Source organism: Rhinolophus sinicus, linkage group LG04 (genome assembly GCF_036562045.2).
Source record: "Rhinolophus sinicus isolate RSC01 linkage group LG04, ASM3656204v1, whole genome shotgun sequence".
Taxonomy (NCBI): Eukaryota; Metazoa; Chordata; class Mammalia; order Chiroptera; family Rhinolophidae; genus Rhinolophus; species Rhinolophus sinicus.
In genome coordinates, this window is record NC_133754.1 from 78,398,795 (window position 1) to 78,420,479 (window position 21,685).

At 38.7% G+C, this 21,685-nt stretch overlaps 1 protein-coding gene across 14 annotated transcripts in view; it reads right to left on the reverse strand.

The window, feature by feature from the left end:
• The window catches only part of TENM3 (teneurin transmembrane protein 3), a 2,352,866-nt gene that overhangs the window by 500,813 nt on the left and 1,830,368 nt on the right, over window positions 1-21,685 (reverse strand). The gene's annotated exons all lie outside the window — the stretch shown is intronic.

The window sequence follows — 21,685 nt, forward strand, 5'->3', positions numbered from 1 at the left end:
GCCTGTGAGGCCAGGCCTCGCAGGGAGAGTTGCCAGGATCTGATGGTATCACCCACGTGTTCAAAGTTCACATAAGATAACTTGAAGAAAAGCGGAGGCATTTTCACTCTGAGATCAGTATGCCGATGACACATGGTCTACATCTCCCCTTTTATCTCTAATCCTGACACCACAATTTCACAATTTATTCGGCATCTGAGGGGCCCACAGGGGACTGGGATCAAAGTGAGTCAGAACAGGATTAATCCAGATAAGACAGAGGTTATGATGATAGTCGGGAGAAAATATTTAAAGAATGTGGCACGCGTGCTTCTGTGTTTCTCATATGAACATATCTTTCTCCTACTTCCACGGCTACTTCTGGCATCTCAGTTGATCTCAGCTGATGTCTACAACATGACAAGCCTGACACAAACAGGCCTATTTACTGTGCTAAATTTAGCGTCAGTGATGGACTATATATGAAGTGACTTTTGCTTTGGAATTTCTTGGTAGCTGTGGCTGACCAGGGTCTTGATAAATGTTAAGTTTCAGGCAAGGGCCAATAACTTTTTTTTTTTTTTCCCCTCAGCAACGATCCCTCACCAAAGTTATCAGCAAAGCAAGATATACTACTCTACTTTTCTTCATTTTCATACTCTGCAACTGTTATTATACTATTGGTTTTTCCAACCACTTTAATTAATGTTGTTTTGTGAAATTTCTTCTGAATCTATTACTCTGAAAAGTTTAATTTTAGAAAGCCAAAATGTGCAGAGTAATCTGAAATTAATTACCCTATTTTTACACTTTGAAAATAGCAAACTATGCATCAATTTTTGGTTTTCCTTTATCATCAGAATGTGTAATGATTTTTTCCATTAAAGCCTTTTCATGATTATTTGGGATCTGATATTACTATAAGCAACAAACATTAGATATTGTTTTCCTTTCTCCTTATTTCATTTGAAGTGTCAGCAAAGCTATTTACTTCCTCCTCAGCTCTGTCTCTATTTGGTTTTAAATCTTTTCAATCTAATTTTCAACTAGATCTATTCAAGGAGCAACTCCATGAAGTAAATCATGTTTTTCCTTGAAGATAAACGTAACTGTTAAGGAAGTCACTTAGTCATAAGATACAAATATCAAAGTTTTTGCAGCATACTAAATATTAAATTGTAGCATTGTAATAAACATTTGCCAATTTTTAGACATTAAAATGTAATTTACTAATAATGGAAAGAATTCAACAAATTGAACATTTAAAGGAGCAATAGTTGTAATATTACACAGGACTATAATCAAGATGTTTTCATCTTAGAATATTCTAAGATTTTTTTTTCACACACAGAACATTTATCTAGAAAAAGAGTTGTTCAACAATTATGATTTCAGCCTTTTATCTCTCTCTCTCTTTTTTCTTGTTTGTTTCTGGCATAAAAAGACTCAGACATTAGTATGAGTCACTAGAGTAGGTAGGAGAATAAAAAAGAGAAGGAGAGAACTGTATTTGTGTTTTCATTTAATAAAAAAACTTTTCATAACTTTTGTAATATGTCATCATCATTGTCTAACACTATAATTGTTTAAAGTTACAAATGAAAAGAATTCAGTCCTTACACACAGGTCCCTATTCTGCACCAACAATGGAAACATCCATTCACTTATTTATTCACTGAATACACTGTGATTGAGTGCTACTGTCTACCAGTCACTGTCCTAGGCCTTAAGGAACTCAGCAAAGAACAGAAGTTCGTAATGGAATGCACATGCTACTGAGGGATTCAGATCAGCGGGGAGTGAACACATCCAAGAATTTCAGAGAGTGATAAGGAAATAAAGCAAGGTAAGGAGACAGTGGCTGGTAGCGTAGGGAAGGACTCTGAGGATAGCATCTAAGCTGAGACCTAAAAGATGATAAGGAGCCAGCCATGGGAACCTGGGTGAAAACGGTCTAGTAGAAGGGAAGAGCAATTACAAAGGTTCTGAGGAAGGAATAGGCTTGACTTCTTCTAGTTCTTAAAATTCCTCCTCTGGTACTCAGTTGTTGGGAAACTTGGAGGAAATCATCTTGATACAGAATGCTGTGTGGCTGGGGAGAATCCAGGATTCACATGATCCCAGATTCCCATTCTGAGGATAAAGAAGCTAAAGAACAAAGAAGGGAAGGGCATTTTTTTATAATTTAGGACCTCGTGACTGTTCCTTCATTACACATTCATTCACTCATTCACTTACTCATTTATCCAATTCATTTAAAAGTGATACTATTAACCAAGCAACCTATAGTCTTACTGTATGGAAAACAAAGAAACCTATAGATTCCGATAGTGGTATCTAGTATTTCCAGACATATTTGCCATTTCTTAGGCTGAATGCCATAGGCTAGACTTGAAAATTTTCCAAAATTCCTTTCCGAGCCAACTACAGGTCCACAATCTCTTATCAGTATTCTAAAACCTGGAAAGCTCAGAAAACAGACTGGAGGAAACTTATCGAATGACACAACAACCTGTACTGCCTTACACTCTTTATCTCACAAGGTCTGAACATTCATGAGTTTTCTAGAAGAAATGTTACCTTGTTTAATTGTCAGATGTAGTCCTAGAGTTCATTTATTGTATTAGATCATAGGCAATACATCCATCATATTACTTTTTTTAAATCCCCCAACTCCTGAATTCTAAATGAGTTTTTTCTAAAGGACTCTACAACGAGCCAGCGGGGCTTATTAAGCATCCAGAATACACAGCAAGGTCAGTGAGCACTGCCATCACTTTATACGTGACTATTCAAATTCATGTTTAGATGCCTGCGTTTATCTGTTACAATTTGAAACTCTTCTGGACTCCATGCTTTACTTCATCAAAAAGCTTTCTTACTTCATACCAAAACAACCTTGTTAAAATATTTTCACATATAAATGATTTAACACAAACGTTTTACATGTAAATTTCACGTAAAATTATTTAAAGTCTACCATGGGGGAAAGCGTTTGTATGGTCCATTATAAAATCACATGAAAGAGAACTAATTGCCTATGGATAAACATATCATGAAAGGAAAGCAGGCATTTCACATAGCTGATGTAAGTGTTTATGAGAATTAATGTCCATATTATGAATAGGCAGATGGTATATTTAACCAAACATATTATAGTTTGTCATTTCTTATCAACCACACTGATTTGGGAGTAATGAGAGTAACTGCAGGCAGATTTGCAGGCAACTGCCCATCAGGAAGCATTCTTTAACATGTTTTTCCAGAAGTGTTAATTTTAGAAATATGACGTCTTATTCAGTGTAAAGCATGAAGGTTCAAATAATTCTACATCACTTGTGTGGTATCTTTAAACAACAGCTACAAAATCTCAGGAAATTTTTGTTCATGGCGAAAACAATAAATAACACTGAAGTTTATGGGTTGCCTAAAGTATTGAGTTAAAGGGATTCTGCTATGGTTTCTTCCTTCGCTATACTCATAAATAGTCCCTCCATAAGATTTATTAATATAATGAGCCAAGGAAAATACAAATATGATCATGTCACTTGCATGTATCAGATTTCTCTTTGCCCGTGGGATCAAGTGCCTCTAAAAAGCAAGCTCCATGAGGTTAGGAAATGTTTGAGACTGTTTTGTTCATTGCTCTATCCTCGGTGACTGGAGCAGTGCTGACACATAATAGGTGCTCAACAATTCTCCATTGAATGGTACATGAGTTAGCCCTCACCACCTTTTCTCCTGCCTTGTGGTGGGCCCTGTGCCCCACTGCCTGAAACATCTCTCTCCCAACCCGTTTCGCCCTTCATTCATCAGATTTTGCCCCATGCCAGTCACTGAGGTCTGCTTTCAAACCCCAAGCAAGGTTAAGTTCTTGTGTTACCATTTCCTGCTTTTTTCTTTATCGTCCTTTCAGAAATAGTCATGACGTTGGCAATTATTCATTCAATATCTGATTTCCCCACAAAACTGTAAGCTTAATGAGGATGGGGACCAAGCCATCTCTCAGCACGTAATAGGAGCTCAATAAACATGTGCCAAATGAATGAAAGCATGACTGCATCCTTGTTCTTGCTAGCTTGGTTACCTCACTGGGATACCCGCTCTGTGTGTTTGAGAGATGGCTGCACTGTGTGTGCTTCGTTCCAGGGCAGCCACTGGCTCTGTGCAAGTTTACTCTCTGTTACTGTTAGCCCAAACCCTGGAGTACACCGAGGCCAGTTCTTTCACTCATCGGAAACTGCAAAATCTCAGCACTCAGAATTTGTGCCTGAGTCACTAGGCAACATCTCTCTTCATTAACACTGGCAATTTGCATGTTACAGTCCTTCCTGCAGAACCACCAGGAAGGCAGAGTTGTTGTTTTTTTCTGCAAGGTCCATATAAACAACATGCCTAACCACATATATTATAGATATTTGAAATCACAGATATGGAGATCATTTTTAACCTATTAATATTGTTTCCCTATAAATGCCCATATGCTTTCAATCCAGAAATACTACTATGCCCCCAAGGCATTTTAGAACTATAATAAACACAGCTGTTTTGTGTACCAATGAGTATGGTACTCGTCCCCAGGAATATTTAGAAAATGAGGGCCACTGGCATCCAGTGAGGTGATAAGATGGCGACGGGGGTGGGGGTCAGGACGGGGTAACTGAGGAAAGGTGTTTGTGTGAGCAGGTGCAGTGTTTCTCATTGCCCTCCACGGCAGCTCTCTGATTGATTCTCTCCTTCACCCACGGTGACCTCTGTGCTTAGAATGTCCTTCCCCTGCCTGTTCTCTATACATCCTTTAGAACTCAGCCCAGGCTAATTTTACCTCCTCCCATCTTCCTGCAAGTTAATAATGGCTCCGACTCAGCTCCCACAACACTACATAGTCTCTTTGTTAGTCCACTTATGAGACTCTAAGTACCTCTCTGTGCCTCACTCATGCACACTTTCTTGAGGATACAGACTGTGTCCTATTTATATTTCTAACGCCAACATTTAACATTGTATGTGACACACAGTAGGCTTGTTGGTGGGAAGAATAAATGAATATTCTCGCTGAATTGACTTCCCTTGAAAATAATTGCTAGCTGCGAGGCATGGGTCAGCAGGCAATGCTGTGGTTAAGGAGGGAACTGTGCTCAGCAGGGCTGTTCCCTCACAAAACATGGGCCACTAGCTCTGAGTGGGTGGATAAGGCTTGTGGACAGGGGTTGGAGAGAAAGCCTGACTTGGGAAATCCAAGGGTTATTAATGTGCAAAGAACTGACAGGTCCTGTGAACAAAGAGGCAGGCTTTTGTCCGAAACCTTAAACCAGATCTGTGCCTGTGGCTACTCAGACTAATAAAAGGAATCAACCACCCATGTCACAACTCCCCATGTTAAAAGGGAAATAGAGATAACAAAATCAGAGGCCTGGAAAACTGGAGAAGCTGAAAAGTGGACAGAGCGACTTAACCAGGATGAAACAATCCAGAGAGTTAGAGCAAAGCCTGTGCTTACATCCAAGAAAATATGAGAAATTTCCACCAGACACTGCATACCTACAGATTCTTCTGACGTGGATGATACTGGTCCCTCTTAAAGTGATTCTTTGTTTGCTGAATGGGAAAAGGTGGGGATATCGTGTCACCTAAGATATTGTCCTTTGGTAAAAGAATCTACCCAAAAACATCTTGGTAAATTGGGAAGATAGCAGTGCTGAAATATCTGTTGAGTATAAATTGTGACGATGGCCTGCTCATGTGTCAAATATGCAGCCATAGAATAAAATATATGCTAAAGGAAGAATCCAAAACTTTGTGAATTTTAAACAGTTTCTAGAATGTCCTCTTCCATAAGAAGCATATAACACACTGCCAAAAAAGTATTAAATACAGGCAGTCCACAGCTTACGAACAGGTTGTATTTCAGAAGTTTGTTTTTGAGGCGGTCCTGTGAGAATGTGGAATGTGCATTTCCCACTGAAATTGTAACATCCATTGTGGTCAGTTTCCCGAGTCAAATTAACCCATAATGCATATAGCATGTGGTGTAACCGACAAACCAGGAACTCACCATGGCAGAACAATGCCACTGTGAGAACATGTGTGTGGGGTTCACCCAGAACGCTCACGTTTTCTCTTCCTGAAAAACTAGTGGGAGGCATCAGGGAATTTTCCTCACTGCTGCTTGGGGTTCTCCTACTTCTGTTGTGATAAGCAGTAAAGAGAGGGATGCGTCAGGCCTCGGGTCACCCAGCAGTTTCTGGGTGCTGGTGCCTTAAGTGGGTGTTTTGGAGTTGCTGTTTTGTGGTGTATGGTGGTCCTCCACCCTCTGGAGAGCCCTCTTCTGCATACTTCTGAGATTATAATGTCTACACGTCATAAACAAAGGACCAACAACGTTTTACTATATGTACGTAATAGGTACACAGTAGGCATTTTGTTCAAGTTCCATAAATCTGGTCTGAGAAGAGTGGTGGCAGATGCTGGCATACTTCTTCCCTTTCCTCTTTGATTTTTCTCAGCCTGCCATAAAACCACTCTCCTGGACCACCACTGGCACCAGGTGAGAAGCGAGAGCTAGGGTTCTGAATAAAAGTGGAAGTCTAAGGTCTTAGTAGAGCAGGAGGGTCACGTACCAGTTGCCTGAATGGACATGTGTATGTAAGCTACCAATAATTAATTTCCCTACGACTTTAAAACAACAATAGCAACAACAACAAAACTCTAGAGATACCTGTAGTGTGGGGACTGAGAACTTGGAATACTCCTGAAGAGTTAGTGGAGAGTTTAGGCAATGATTTTAAATGCATATCACAGACACATACAAACAATATGCAAACCAGGCAGGAACCTGGCCAATTTCATCTCTAACGTGTTTTCCAGCTATCACTTTTTTCTCCTGCAGATTCTTCCCACCCAGAGCTTTAGAAATTGTTGGGAGAGGGTGTGGATCACTCAGTAATTCCCTGGGAGTGTGGTGGTGCCCCAGCCCCAGTGCAGCCGAGGCGGCTTGGAATGCTGGTGACATACAGCCCGGCAGCTGTTCCAGGGGGGCGGCCCCAGTACAAAGAGCACGATGTTTTTGGCAACCTCCAGCTGCATGTTACAGCTATTCTAGGAGAAGAGCCACTCCTGAAACAGCTGCGACGTCCTCAGGGAGCGAGAGCCAGGAACATGCCTTCTCTGGGCATCACCCTTGTCCATAACCTCCCTCTACTGCTCGCCAGAGAGTTCTTTCCACTTTTTAAGGTTGTAAACAGCTGCCCATGAAACAGAAACCTGAGCAACGGGACACAGGGGTACAGAGTTGAAAGTCCTCAAGGAAAAGCTTATCACAAAACTGGTAAAATATGGGCTGACCCGTATTTAATAGTAGACATAATTATGAATGCCAGAAGAGGTTGTGGGCCCAAAGGTAACTACCCCTTGCTTTCTGTCCCCATCCCCCAGGTCATCTGAGTTGATAATCAAAGCTCATTGGATCCACGTTCAGCTTCCAAGGTCAACACCTTGTGGTTCAGGAAGGGCTAGATAAGAATAGGTCAGGCCCTCCCCTTGGGCAATAGTCCGGAGAACTGCACATGCATGGAGTGGAAATAATACTGAGGATAACAAAGAAAGAGGCTGGAGCTTGGGGAAGTAAAATCAGAAAAACATTTCTGGAATGTTCTGGGAAGAAAGAAGGATAATGAGAAAATAGGAGGTGGTTCAGGGGCTCTTCTGACCCTGCAACACAAGGGACTCCCTGGCAGCCAACTGGCTCCTTCCTGCACCAAAGAAGAGCCTGGGTGCTGGGAGCCATTGAGTATTAGAGCCCCGCCCCCAACCAGGTCTGACCCAGGAAAGACACTGATCATTCAGCATAATTGTAAGGCAGGACTGCACCCTATACTTATGATAGAGCAGGAGGTAGAAGGTGGGATATATAGTTTCAAATAGCTGTTGTTTTCATGACACAAACTTTTAAAATTAAAAAAAATACAAACTACAGAAAATCAGCCTAAAAAATAGTTCCTTCTCCGATGGGGATATGCAGAAAACCGCTGGGAAAGCCTTCATTACAGAAGGTGGGACACACTCACTGGTAGAGGAAGGGTGCAGATGAAAACGTTAAAGCTTATGTAGAAGGAAGCACAGCACAGATCAGCTTTTGTTCCTGCAAAGCCAGCTCCACTACAGCACTGACTGTCTGCTTGGGTCACTGCTGTGTTGCAAGCATCTAGAAAAGAGCTGGCCACAGAGTGGGTATTCCAATAAATATTTTCCTAATAGAAAGGTCAATCAGGGTTCAGAAGGACGTCCTATGAAAGGTGAAAGAAATGCTATTACCTCCCTAGGCTTGGTTCCTCTGCTGCATAGCTACAGGTAGCAGACCAGGACTCAGAAGAATGATTACTGAGGTCTGTTCTGACTATGATTTGCTAGAATGCTTTGCCAGCCTAGGTGTAAGTAGCTTGGTGGAAGATGGATGCAGGGGCCTTTTGCCCTCTAGGGGGCTACACCTGGTGCTAGAACAGGGTCCCTCAACAGTAGTAGTTACTTACAGATCGGGTACACTGCCGTCTTTATCCCAGTTTCTGGGAAGAATTCTTTTAGTAGCTCCAAGTAGGCAGGGACGTGAAGTTATTCTGTCTGCTTATATCTAATTAACGTTCAGTGAGTCTCTGGCTATTTAAAATAGGGAAATAATACATATTTATTCACACATGCTTTGAGATCTGTGGCTAAAAATGCTATATTACTACTAACCACAATGAATGCACATACTTTAAATATAGTCATCAATTACCAGCTACCACCTGTTGAGATAACTAACTACAGTGCCTTCAAACACCATCCTTCTAAATTTTAGAATTGGAAACATCCTTGTGTTACATGAACTATATGCAAGCAATTCATTAAGGAAATTCTTTGTTATTCTTATTATGACACGTATCAGCAAGAGGAATGGAAATCAAGCTACATGAATGACTAACATGTCCGAGGACCTATCGTGGGGGTCTGATCTTCTTTTACAAAGTAATCTTTCCAAACACTTTTAAGAGGCACTTAGCAGTATCTAGATAGTCTAAGGTGATATTGCTGCATTTTAAAAACAGAATTTGCCTTCCTGGCAAATCAAATATTAAATGGTTAAGACGCATATAAAGTAAGATCCATTTTTATAAATATAAAGCCCCATGTGCAAATCAGTTCATAAACCATGCATAAATAGAAGGTATTATGTTACTCTTTCACCACTCGGGACCATAGATTGTAGCTAAAACCATAAGACTCTGCTTATAGATGGGCAATTATTACCGGGTTTTTATTCTCCAAAAGCTATTAACATTTTTATAGCATAAGCAAAGTTATTGCAAACAACCTCTAAAGTGTAAAGAATGATTTTCCTGAAACTCCTCCCAAATCTTTGCCTCAACATAAGGTACTATATTTGTTTACTAAAAAGAAAATAAAAAGAGTAAGTAGGTTAAAGCTGAAATAAAAATGCTGCTGGCGTAAAGTCAAGTCTCAATGAAACTCCACTGAGGTGCTCTCCACAGCGAATTTTTTCAAGTGCAAGAAAATAGAATATAAGACAAATATACTTGGGTGTTTAAGTCATCATCAACATTATTACACCCTTATTTACACAGCCTGACCCACGGCATTGCAGGTCTCCAAGCTGGTAGGCGGTCAGGACAGTTGGTCGCATCCACCAGCACACCTGAGAGTAACTTGGGAGTGACCTCTGGAATACACATCACTGCCCCATGCCTCTCCAGCAGAACTTGAAGCTTCTAAATGGCAAAGGAAAAGATATCAGTGCCTTCATGCTAACGTCTACAAAGGCATTTCATCTTACAGAATCAGGCAAAGGTAGAAATCTGAGCCTAGTGCTAGGAATGAAAGATGAGTTTTTGAAATCTGCTCCTGTGCCTCAAAAGCTTGAGAGGTCATTCTAAAAAGAAAAAAAAAAAAAAATCTGTGAGTATGAGAATACATTCTCTGTGCATTCTTAACGAAGTTTCTTGACGCTATGTTGTCACGAAGTGAAGAGACACCTGATAACTAGATAATTTATCTATGTAAGACACCAATTAGCAGTGACAAAGCTGACCTCCTTTCTCATGCTCATCTCTGAACTGGTAGGCTCTGGCATGTAGCTGCAGAGGCACCAGGCACCAGGAGAGAAATCAATAGGGTGGGATGTGAAGGGACATATCTATTCTCCAAGATTCAGTTGTCCAATTTCCAGCATGCAACCTCCATGTCATAGATTTCAGAGCTGCAGTGGATCTTAAATAACATCAAGTCCACCTTCATTTCATACGTAAGGAAACTGAAATGCAGTGCTGAAAAGTAAAGTGAATGGCTGCTCAAAGTTAGAAGGTGTCTTTTTGCTGCTCCGCCCAGTCTCACAGGACACAGAGATATTCACCTTACCCTTAATACACTTTCCTTTAAACAAAATTTCAAAGGCCCTGCACCTCAGGGCTAACGTAACAAGAAAAAGTAGCTTTCAAAGGACTGAAAAGGAATATTCTATTGGGACAGGAGTGGTTTGGATGCATGGTTATTATTTTCCTTACCCGGAAGCCATGCAAAAAGGAATATTTTGAAAGGACAACAAAACTAAAAGAAACAAAACAAAAAACGGCACACATACATAAAAAAATAATGGACGGAAGCTAGACTACTTAGTAACTAGTTTCACAGAAACCACTGCTTCTCACTCAAAGATCAGGCTAAAAGTAGAAAGTGGAGAGATAACTGACAACAAGTTCAGGAAAGACCATGGAGCTCTAAGTGTTTGTTTAACAATGGTCATGATACCATTCCAGTGAGAGTGAAGCCAATTGTCATCAGGGAGGGGCCTGAGGCCTTGAAAGCCCAGGAATTGGGACCATGAAGTCCTAGGGACTCTGTGGTCATGTCACTACAAGTGGGTCTCCAGGGTACCAGGACAATGCAGACCTACACTCACAAACTGAGAAAGTGGAGCTCTGTGAAATAATAGAGAATCCAGACAAAGAAAATTGCATTGCCCACTCTTGGAGGTCACACGAGAGAAATTGACCTCATCAGATGTAAAGTGGGAAAGTTTAAAGAAAAAGTCATTATGCCCCATTCCATGGAAAGACGTATCTACTCCTTGAGCCCTCTTCTGCAATAACTGAATTTACAAATTCAAAGAGGTAGAGAGATTGACAGAAGATAGAAAAACAGCAGCAGCAGGAGGAGTTATGGCAGAAAAGATGAGTAAGACAGAAAGGTTTAAACTGCCGTGAAGTAACTGCAGGAAGATCCTAGTAACTCCTGCAGAGATGTGTTATGACAAGACAGTATAGCCATCTAGCATGGAACCGAGGCTGAGGGGCGGCTCTGCTCCACAGAAAAGGCTTAAGACTCAGCCTCTCCATTCTTCAGTCACCAAATAGGGCTTGATGATTTTCAAGATTCACAGCTGTATTTTATATAACGCAGTTAGTTACACATATATATCTAAGCTTGCACGTGATCGGTTCAATTCCAGTTTATTTTAGTGATATTTTCGGTTTTCTTAATTAATATTTTTACTCTTGATGAACCAGTTAAAGAAAAGTATTTGGGCACTGTTGAAATAGAAACTAAATTCCCTTAGTCATCTTTTCTGTACAACTTGATGCCTAGATTGTGGGAATCAAGAATAATATCGGTCCCTTGCCCTTGGACACATGTCTCCTTTCAAAGGCTGGCTCTCCACGCAGCCTTTTTCTCCTTAGCAAAGTCACCCAGGAATTCAGCCTTATTATTAGCTTTTTCCTTTAATGGGATGCTACCGTCTCTATTTTTCCAATTTCCTTTCTCTTGGCCCAGCTATGGAGTAAGACACCATATTCACTGTTTCTGTCTTTGCTATCTCTGAATATGCACCCAGGCCATTTTCATGTAAGGATTGTACTTGCCAACAGGGAAATGGATGTGATAACAAAATGCACAAACACAAGGACACTATAAAGATTCCAGCTGTACTGCAAACTACTCAGGGTAATTGTTCCTGGTTTCTATTTCCTGATGGTTCCTTCCTTAGATAATATTTCAAGGTCTCTAGGAAATGGTGCCTATGGCTAGCTGAGCTGCTTAAATCTATGATGGTGGATTTAAAGTCTGCCACTGCTGTAATCCAGCAAATTCTGAGCCCTGTGGGACCCTGTGTTCTAACCTTCATTCCAGGTAAAGTTACCCTTTTCTTGGACTCAAAGATGACTTAGGTAAGAAAGCCATTCTCTTTCCTGACCTCTAACACTTTTCCCTTGAGCTGCAAGCAGCTCTTCATTCACTTTGGAGACATCTCACATCTCCCTAGTTGGCCCTTCTAAATTCCACGATTATCCTTATTCCCTGTTTGTGGAAGGAAAATCTTTCCTTCAAAGGACCCCAAGATTCTTCCCCTGGGAGTCATCTTGTATTAATCTGCATTTAACTTCTCATTTACTTCTCTGTGGTTCCAGCCTTAGGAGGTCTTAATCACTCCATACACCATGGCCCCAGCTCCCCACGCACCACATAATTTATCTTTGAAAATTCAGGTGCCAGTCATTGGGGTAGGTTCTATCTCTCAGTGAAGTATGACTAGTTCGTCTCTGGTCCTCTGCAAACATTGTGACCACTACTCCATTTTGGAAACAAACCTGCAAGGGCCTTCTGCTTATGCCTCTGGCTACCATTCTGGCATCCCGAAACAAGGCTCCATCTCATTTCTCCAGTACATCCATCTTTTCCATGTTTAGAAGTCCCTGTCTCTGCGATGAGTCCCAGTAAGATATCTTCTCAGGGGCCATTTCAAAACTTAAGTGCTAGATCTATCCTGAGACCAAAAACAATAATAATTGCGCTCGTGTACTAAATATGCAAACAGGTTCTACTGGGCACTGAGCTGCATGATTTCCAGTGTTGCATGTAATCCACAAAATGAACCTACAAGATAGCATTGTCAGCCCCATCGTCAGGTGAAGAAAGTCAGGATAGAGAGGCGACATAACTTGTACAGGGTCTCAAAACCAGTACGGATGCCTGGTTCTAAAGCTAATGTTCTGAAATTTTATGCTCCATTGCCTTCCTGAAGAAATAAACAAACCCAGCAGGATGTGGGTTATTGTGAGCTGTGCACATCTCTCCTAACATCTCCCCCATCTCACCTGGGGCCAGGAAGTGGTTTGTTTATATGTCCAATTTTACAATATAAAATTTTAAATGTTATAATATTTATTTATTTAATATATAATATTCAATACTTAAATACATATTTAAAAATTTCAAAATTTAAATGTAAAAATGTAAAAGTTGATATACACAGTTTTCACTATTGAAGGCAGAGGAATGTTTCACTGGGAAGAGTACCTTTGATACAGTCTTCTAGGCTCCAAGGTACATAAACAACTGTTACACGTGTACAATCCATGCCAGGAAAAGAATTTTCTCCCATTTGAGAATTCCAGCCAGAAATAAAGGGTCTGGATCCTCTCCCTGGTAAAACTAGCAAGACAGAAGTTTCTTCTCCATACATGGTCTGATTTTGCCGCTTTTGTTCTTATTCAGGAGAATATACAGCAGGAAAAATAGATAGACTGCTTAAACACCTCTCGGCCTATTAGAAATAAACATTGTTAGAAGTGGTTGCCCCATATTTCAATTAAAGTATTAAAGAAATTTATCCAAAGGTACTTAAAATCTTTTAGAAAGCAGCTTGATTTGTGAGTCGATAATATATATTGTGGAGTACATAAAATAAGTCATGCTGTAATCATTTTTCAGAAAAATTCTCTCAAGTTTTGGACTCGAAAAGAAGGTAATCTTGGAAGGACGTTTTACCCATCTTTCTTCCATTGCCTCCAGTCAAATACAGTCACAACAGATCACTTTAATTGGATTGAAACGATCTGCTGGACATTCTACTGCTTATATTAACACACTGAGGGCAATCCCTGACTGCCAAGTGGTATATATAAGTACTAATAATTTACCAGTCAATTCAATTTCTTTTTTTTCTTATCAATCTATCTCCATTTGTGGCAGTGTTCTATGATTACATTCAAATATACATATCCAAATACATGTACTGCATATTATAGAAACACCTGGTGCAAAGGGCAACTATGAAGATTTATTCTCGGCACTTAACCCTTCTGAGCCCCAGTTTTCTAATTTATATAAGGAAGATAATACTTGCTGACTACTTAAAAGGTTTTATTGTTTTTAGGATCAAAGGAGGTCATGTCAGGTGTGTTAAAGCATATTGAAAACTATAGCATGTAAGCATATATTAAGGCATATACATTTACTACTACTACTATTATATTATTGTTACTATTATTATTATTATGATTTCATCACCGTTTTCTATGCCAACATAGGCCAAGCAAGAAAGTTTCTCTACAAGTAGTACTCTATAATTTAAAAATCTACGACATATTTTTATTATATTCTAAATCTCATACTAATTTTACATATACATTTCCTTTCTTGCAGTATATTTCTCTTTTCAAAATCAGTTTTGAGGAGAAAAGGTATGATTCACTGTGGGAGATGAGATAGGAGTGAAACTGCATACTGGCAGTGAAACTGTATATTAACAGTGATTAACTTGTTTTTACCAAAACAAGGCAGGCATTATAGCCTTTCCATCTCATTTCCCCTACTATCCTCTCATAAGTATTTCCCCCATTCTTGTCTCTTTCTTTCTCTCTTTTTTCTTTTTCCTATTGATTGGCAAGATGCTGAATGCATAGAAACACTGCTTAGATGGTCAAAATCCCCTTCTAATTTCTGGAGACCAAGCTGTTTTGAGTCAACCAGTGTGTGAAGTCCAGAAGATACACAACGTTTGAGCCTCTCCAAAGGATGGCTTGGTCCAGGGGATCTCTGCTTGGGGGGTGGGCTTGTCACTATCAGCTAGAACAGGAGCAGACCCCTTAATTATGACTCTCAGTAAACACACATTCATGCTTTCATTTCAGGAAATTTCTCCAGATCATACATGGAATTGTGAACGACCCTCCTCCCATCCCACTGCAAATTAAAATATACTAAGAAGAAAGTAAAGAGCTTAAAGTTAGAAAAATGGAAAAAACAAACTTAGAGAGAAGTTCCTAATAAATGAAAAATATGTAACTTGACCCTCAGTATGAAAGCTCATCATGATTTGTGATTTCTTTTCTCTTTAGAGGAAATAAACCCAGTTTACAATGATGAAATACTACCCAAGGTGCAATATTGGCTTCCTTTACTCATTCTTTGGAGAATATGTCTGTGTTCATGACATGTGTAAACACATTTCCCCCATACTTCCAAATATATATGACTTGGAAAAGGAAAAACAAACCAACAAAATAAACACACACACACACACACACACACACACACACACACACACACGCACACACTGACCAATTCCCTGGATATGAACGTTGTTGTCTGTTTGAAATATGGGGAGGAAGGAGTTAAGGGAGGTTTGTTGACAGCATATGTGCAGATAATTTTGTACATTTCAATGAGTTTTACAGATCTCCATGCTTCACTGAGTATTGTTAAAAACACACTGAATTGGTTATGACACTCTATGGGTTAGTTTACACCACAGCCTAAAAATTGGGAAATTCAGTTTAGAAATCTGATCAATATTCATGCCATCTCACATCATAATTCAATTGGCAAAAATGCAATAGAAAACTCCCCAAGGCAATCCTGAAGAACGGCTTCCAGGCCGGTGGTTCAACATGCGTAAACCTCCTGCTTGGAATCTCTGATGGCGGGTGATGGAAGCCTTGAACTTGAACAAGGGCTTCCAGGTGATCTGAGGGAGGGGTGAACTGGGACAGAAGAGAAATAAGCAAATGAAAAATGAATATGCCAAAGCAAAAACTCAAGATGCTTTTTTAAATTTCTCCACAAGAACTCTCCCCCCAAAACATAAAGAACTGTCAAAATAGGATCTTGCTTAAAATGAAAAAGGTATTTTCAAAGAGAGGATGACATTTGCATACAATATGTGCTGAAGACTGACGCTTCGCTGAAAATGTCTTACTTGTACATTGAATCTATAAGACATCAAATGCCAGGATTAAAAAAAAATGACTCAAAATTATTTAAAACAATATTTCTGGATGTCTCTCTCTAATTAATTTAAACATTCACATATTAGCAAATACCTGAATTTTAAACTTATATGTAACATCATGACCTCTCAAAATGGATAGAGTATGTATTGAATGATGGCTGAACACGTATTAATTCTACAAGACTACATCTGAAAGATAGCAACTAATGTAATTTCAAGCGTTAGGTTGCCAGCATCATCGTGATTTTAGCTCTGCTATTTTTATTCTAAAATGTTCTTCCAGGTGGCCCACCACCAGATTTTGGGTTGTGGCCACCTTACATCAATTCTCAGAAGAGCTCTTCATTTTGGGACAGCAACACGGTGCCTAAGGCCACTTTTCTAAGATTCAATTTCAATGAAATTTCTGGTCTTTCAAAAATAAATGTCAGGGCAAATCCTTAAAAAGATCCCATATTCTAATCGTATTCACCTGATTCTCTGAGCGTAAAGTGTCTAACATTTAGCAGGGGGCCTTTAAAGAGAAAATTGCTTGTTTACCACATATAACAAAGGCACAGTGTCCTTCCCACCGCCCCTCCTTATTTTGATAAAATCAGTGCAAATGAAATCAAGAACTGTTTTAAGATGTTAACATTTTTCTGCAGCAGTGTAACTGGATTTGAGCTAAGGTACTTAAGTACAGACAGAACAATCATGGCTTTCATCAAGCATTCTCAGTAACCTGACATACATAAATCTTCATTATTTTTGATTAAGTGAAGGGGTAAAACAAAACTCATGCTAACAGATACATAGATAGAGAGGCTCAAGCACTCTGAAGCACTATCGTTTTGATAGTTCTGGTGGAATAAAAACCACTGACATTTTTCTGCTCAGCAAAGAGTGGTCCTTTGTAGTCTCTTACGCTCGAGTTCAAGACTCGGTCTGAATGACACAACATATAATAACAATCTCCCAAGGATAAAAAGAAGACAAATATTTTTATATGATGACCTTCCTATAGCTGTACCTTATTGTTTAGCACCACACACTATTCATGGCCAGTTGCTAAAGGAAAACTAAACAAGGGAAAAATTATGATCTCAGGAAACACATAAAACGTGCACGGTACCGTCTGTCGGCTCTTAGGTAATTACAAAAAAAAAAAAAAAATCATATTATATAATCATAAAAAACTACTACTTTTTATCTAACCTTTTAACTTGCAAGTAAATATTTCTCCCTGCCAAGTGATCTGTCTAGCTGGTAGTGAGAACCTTCCCCAGTGCAGTTTACTATCAATCTATGATAAAACTGGCTCCAGGACAGTCCTCCCACATTTGGACACTGCTTGGAATGGATGGCGGCATGATACATGATCCCAGGAGAGATTGTAGGAAGAAGAGAGGGGAGAGGAAAAGATCCAGCTGTCAGGGCCCTGAACAGTTCAACACTGGAGAGCCGTTTTTTTGTGTGTTTTTTTAATCAAGCAGACTTTTACAAGCCACCAAAATGGAAGACATTCCAAAGGGCCAAAGGACTTGTATTCTGAGTCCTTGTTTTCATTGAACATGGCCAAATTTAAAGTTGAACTGTGCAGAGTGTTTTTGAGGAAATAGAAAAACCCAGTACATACAGAAGCATATTAAATATTCCAACTAAAACACAAAAAATCTTGACAAATAGTGTAAAAAAGATTTTCCAAATCAGAGGTTCCTTCCTTCCTTCTTACCCCCCCCCCGTCCCCTTCCCTCCCCTCATCTTCCCTCCCTTTCCTTCCTTCCTTCCTTCCTTCCTTCCTTCCTTCCTTCCTTCCTTCTTTTTTTTTTTAGGAGATTGAGCAGACTTCACTGTTAGACTTACTGACAGCAAAACTTGATAAATGTCAATTTGCAAGAGTTTGCAATGTAAACTGAAACAATTATTTTAAACTATCATTTGGATGTTTTAAAATTGGATTTTAAAGAGACACAATCACATGTGTTTTCTTAGGTTGGGTTTTAACTGCTACCATTGGAAGTTTTCAGATTTTAACTCTTATGTGGTTTTGAACAAATCTATTTGTTGACAATATTCAAACTAATAGAAATGAATTATTTTTCTTCATTTTCAATTAGTTCCTATTCAAAATATATTATAGTTTTAAAAATAAAGTGCCAGATATTACATATGTGTAAACAAAGTGAATTTTAACATAATTTTTGGGTATCTTCCTATTAATAGCAATACAATTTTCACGCTAATCAAGGCACTGTTCTGTCAAATTTTCATGACTTTTTCTTCTTCCATATTATGTTTGCAAATGTATTAGGTGTTCTCTCAACGCATTTAACAATTAAAAGTAGTGAAGGGTTACATCAATGTTCATTAATGAATTATGTTGTGTAATATGAAATTGCCAATAGTTGACCATTTTTTTGTCTTACCAAAATGGCAATCTCAAATGGCTTAATCTAACTTATTAGAACGTTTTGTATGGAGCAGTAAAGGTCATGGACTTTGAAGTCACTTATTGCACGACTTGAAGTGATTTTTTTTTTTTTTTTTCCTCTCTAAGCCTCAATTCCTTGTTTATAGAATAAGGATAATGCTACCTACTCATCAGAGTCATCAAGCTGTTTAAATGCGATATCATATAAATTTGCACAATGTTATCCAATGCACCCAAAAAGCTATCACAAATTATGCAAACACTAGAAGCCTATATAAGGCATTCAATCATGATTACAGTTAAAATATCTTTAAAAGATTATGGGGTTCACCAAAACACCAAACACATCTTCCTTCACATGCCCAAGATGATGGCTGTGATGTGAATGATGTGAAATCCTCAGCTGTCTTCTCTCACCATTGCATGGAGTTAGTATAGAATGGTGGTTGAAAACTCAGACTTTGGGGTCAGATATATTTGTACTGGGGACTCGGCTCTGTTGCTTACAACCAATGAAACTTTGAGTAATTAACTTGATTGTCCAGAAAATAGGACTTATTACCCATAAGAAAATATACCTAAAGCACTTAGAACATTGCCTGTCATATAGAAAGCACTAAATAAATGTTACCTGTTGCTTAAGTTTTCATTATCGTTATCACAATCACTGTCTTTATTTGTGGATAAGTCCTTTATTTGTGGATGAACTCCAAGGAAACAAGTTTACCTCCACTGACGTTCTTTCCATATTTAATTAAAATGTTTATTTTTCTTAGGCAGAATACCTTTCTAGTTATCGGGCTTTAATACCTATAACAGCATTATTCAATTTTTTTCTGCCCCAAAGATATAAAGACTAATTTTAAAGGGAAATATCGAAAAATGTCACAAAATAGAAGTAGTTATATTGAGAATAGGTTAAAAGTACAAAAATCAGTCCAGACTGTCTGGCTCCAAGTCTCCGTTCTGCATTATGTTGGCTCTGTAGCCTTGGGTAAATTATTTAATATCTCTGGACCTCAGGTTGCTCATCTATAAAAGGGGTATAATAATGTCACCCATCTCATTAGGAAGTTTAAAAGAACTAACATGGGATGACCAGTTAACTCTGTTGGTTAGAGCGTGGTGCTAATAACACCAAGGTTGCCAGTTTGATCCCTGCATGGGCCACTGTGAGCTGTGCCCTCCTTAAAAACAAAAAAACAAACAAACAAACAAACAAACAAAAAACTTGTCTTCGTAAAATGTTATAAGAAAATAAAATGGTTTAAATATATATATTAAATATATAAATTTATATTTATATATAAATATATTTAATACATACAATATATATAAAATATAAATACACACATATTATATATAATATATATTTATATATTATAATATATATACTTATATATTATATATACATATTATTTATATATATTTATATATAAAATTATATATATTTATATATAAAATAAAAGAGCTAACACATGTAAAGTGCTTAAAACAAGTACCTGACATACAGTAAGCACTCAATGCAGGGTAGTTATTCTTATCATAGTTACTAGTTAGGCAAGTCTTTACTATATAGTGTTCTTTAAAAATCCTGAGATAGATGGCAGAATCATATGAAATACATACTTGAGGTACTTTGATCTTAAATGGTGAATCGCACACAGACTGATAATTTGGATGTGGATGAACTATTCATTTAACTACTCTGCCTGAAAGTTATGTATACAAATGATGGTGAAATTAACAAATGTACTTATACATTGATTATGGCACTTGACAAGAAATGGTTTGAACCATACCCCTTCTCATTCTGTAAACACTTTGGCTACAAAGATGGTCAGTGGAGTTCTTTAATGGGATGCAAGCCTGCCATTGTTTTAGAAAAGACCTGAAGCATTTACAGGAGTTTAAGTATGTCAGCATTGTCTGAACACAGTGGCTAAATGCAATTAACAGGAATCATCACTCAGTTCAACAGTGATTGCACACCAACCACGTGCCAAACACATGGAAGTGCTAGGAGCTAGGAATTCAATTGTAGTTAAGAAAGATATGGTCTACTCTCAGAAAGCTTTGAGTAAATAGTATCTAAAATACTACAATATTCATAGCAATGTATATCCCCTTGTTTCAAAAGGCATGAGGTCATCATCTATGTAATCTTTATTTTTCCTATTCAGGTAGGGTAGATGACAGAGGGGTAGTAAACAAATGGAGAGCGAAATGATATGCACCAGACAAAAAGTGATACTGGGATGACTTATGCTTTTTAGGAATGACCACGGATACCAAAGGATACATTAGCACATCAGACCATGAATGTGTTGACCTAATGCAGTGGAAATGCTAGGATAGGTGGGCAGGGTCATGCGGAAACTAACAAGCTGGAATTAGCCCACCCACCTTGAAGGTAACTGTGCATTCACCTGGTAACCTTTAGGCACCTTTTACACATGTGCAGTAATTTGAACCCAAAAGGAAACAGGAAGCCTGGTGTCAGGAATATTTTCATCTCTTTTGTGTCTGACTTAGCTGGAGACCACACCTTTTGAGGCCTATACACGGGCAAGCATTTCTAGCTGGTAAACCCAAGGACAAATATTCAGCAGAATTTCCATTGTTTTGTAATGATTACATGCTGATTGTTTACTGGCATTTGGAGAAATCAATGAGGGGGGGTACAAAGAAGGGATTTTCAACAGAGAATAAGGAATTCTGTCTGCATAGACTCTGAGACCCCCTACCTCCCAAGCCCCCCAGAGGTGGGATGGAGCAGCATCTTTTTCTCCAGCTCTAGCTTTCCTCCTTCATTCACAATTAGGCATTTATTTACGATTAATGTTTTATTACTTCCAAAAGTGAGTTTTCATAGGGGATTCCTGGAGACAGTAGAGCCCTAATCTTAAAAAGGTATCTAGAGATCAATGGAATTTGAAAGCAGATTGCAAGTCAGAAGAGAAAATAAGTGAAATAGTGTCCTTTGCAGTCAAAGATCATGTGGTTGACATGCTTGGGGTATGACTAAAAAGACCTGTGTGTGAAAAACAATCTCCCCAGGAATTCAAGGAAAAGCCTGTTGCCGCTTTTGTGCTTTATAAGCCCATAGAATATACAGATTTCTGTGACCCTACAGTCTACTGATAACTTGATTCAAATGTTCTATTCCATGACTGATATTATTATCAAAAGTATAAAAATATATAAAGATCTTTTCAGTACATTTTGAT